At 44.9% G+C, this 1,875-nt stretch overlaps 1 non-coding gene across 1 annotated transcript; it reads right to left on the bottom strand.

Moving 5' to 3' along the window:
* Positions 1-558: 558 nt before the first annotated feature.
* On the bottom strand, positions 559-665 carry LOC120283103. Its single transcript, XR_005543104.1, has one exon. It is a non-coding gene; the product is annotated as a small nucleolar RNA R71 (small nucleolar RNA).
* Positions 666-1,875: the final 1,210 nt, after the last annotated feature.

Here is a 1,875-nt window from a genome sequence, read left to right as displayed (position 1 = left end):
ATTTTCTTTTTCTTTCTTTTTGGTGCAGCTCTAGGTTATGACCCGAGGGAATCCATCAATACTGATTGAGGGAGACCCTGAGCTTGAACGTACACTTAGAAAAAAAGGGAAAGAACCTGTGCAAGAACAGCATAATTCAGCTGATTTGGAAGGAGAGGAATCTGAAAACATGGCAGAACAGAATGAGCAACAGCGAACACTATCTAATTATGCCAGACCTTCAGTGTTGGGGACACAATCGAGTATTGTGCGTCACCCGATTACAGCTCAGAACTTCGAGCTAAAGCCGGCATTCATCCATATGCTGCAGCAGTCCGCACAATTCAACGGTTTGGCCGATGAGGATCCAAATAGTCATATAGAGAACTTTCTCGAGATGTGCGACATGTTGAAGATAAATGGGGTTACGGATGACGCCATCAAATTGAGAGCCTTCCCATTTTCCTTGAAGGGGAAAGCGAAGCAGTGGCTACACTCATTACCTAGAGCATCAATCACTACATGGGAGGAGATGGTAGAAGCTTTTCTAGGCCGTTATTTCTCTCCGGAAAATCAGCAAAGCTTAGGAATGATATCTCGTCCTTTGTTCAGTTGGAATTGGAGTCTCTATTCGAGACATGGGAAAGGTTCAAGAAGCTCCTGAGAAAGTGTCCGCAACATGGATTCCCGGAGTGGATGATTGTTCAAACCTTCTACAATGTTTTGAACCCGAGCACAAGGCAACTCTTGGATGCGGCAGCAGGACGTACCTTAGGTAGCAAAACCCCCGATGAGGCTCATCAATTAATTGAGGAAATAGGGTTAAATAGTTACCAATGGAATGCTAGAGAGAAGATAAAGGTGGCCGGTATCCATGAAATTGATGCGGTGACCTCATTGGCGGCGCAAGTAGAGAGTCTAAGTAAGAAGCTAGATCTCATAGCTTCGAATAGAGTTGCGGCCGTGACCAATTGCACCGGTTGTGGTGGAGCACATGCTCCCTCCGATTGCCCGATCTTTATTGGTGATGTTTCTTTAGTGGAAAGCGTTGACTTTGTAGGTAATGGCATGAGACCTCAAGGGAACCCATATAGTAATACTTACAATTCAGGTTGGAAGAATCATCCCAACTTTTCATGGACTAATCAAGGACCAAAAAAGGCTATGGGGCCACCGGGTTTTCAACAACAACAAGCCCCTCAAGTGGAAAATAGAATTTCAGGCTTGGAAACCCGAATGACGGATTTAGAGAAGCACTTGGCTAGATTTGTTCAATCTGCAAATACACGGTTTGAATCAGTCGAGGCTACACTTCACAACCACACCGCTTCTTTGCACAACCTTGAAAATCAGGTGGGGCTAATTGCGAAGTCTCTCTCTGAAAGGCCACATGGAAGTTTACCAAGCAATACGGAAACCAACCCTATAGAACATGTGAAGACGATCACTTTGAGAAGTGGTCGTGAGGTTGAAGGGAGGCTTCCGAGTGAGAAGCCGAAAGAACACGCACCCAAGATTGTAAAGGTTGAGGAGGGAGCGAAAAAAGAGAAAGAGGTGGCATCCCCACCTTTCAAGTCAAGAATCCCTTATCTCTCTAGATTGAAAAATGACCAAGGGGATGAACAGTATAAGAAGTTCCTGAGTTTATTCAAGCAACTCCACATCAACATTCCTTTTGTAGAGGCATTAGCTCAAATGCCTAAGTATGCGAAGTTCCTGAAAGACTTGTTGAAAGACTTGTTGACCAACAAGAGGAAGTTGGAGGAGAGTGCTTCAGTGGTGTTAGATGCTTCATGCTCGGCGGTGCTGCAAAAGAACTTGCCGAACAAGAAGAAAGACCCGGGAAGCTTCATTATTCAGTGTAACATCGGCAACTTAGGTTAAGAAATGGCACTG

The sequence above is a fragment of the Dioscorea cayenensis genome, chromosome 18 (assembly GCF_009730915.1).
Source record: "Dioscorea cayenensis subsp. rotundata cultivar TDr96_F1 chromosome 18, TDr96_F1_v2_PseudoChromosome.rev07_lg8_w22 25.fasta, whole genome shotgun sequence".
In the NCBI taxonomy this organism is placed as follows: domain Eukaryota; kingdom Viridiplantae; phylum Streptophyta; class Magnoliopsida; order Dioscoreales; family Dioscoreaceae; genus Dioscorea; species Dioscorea cayenensis.
This window is presented reverse-complemented; position numbering and strand designations above follow the sequence as displayed.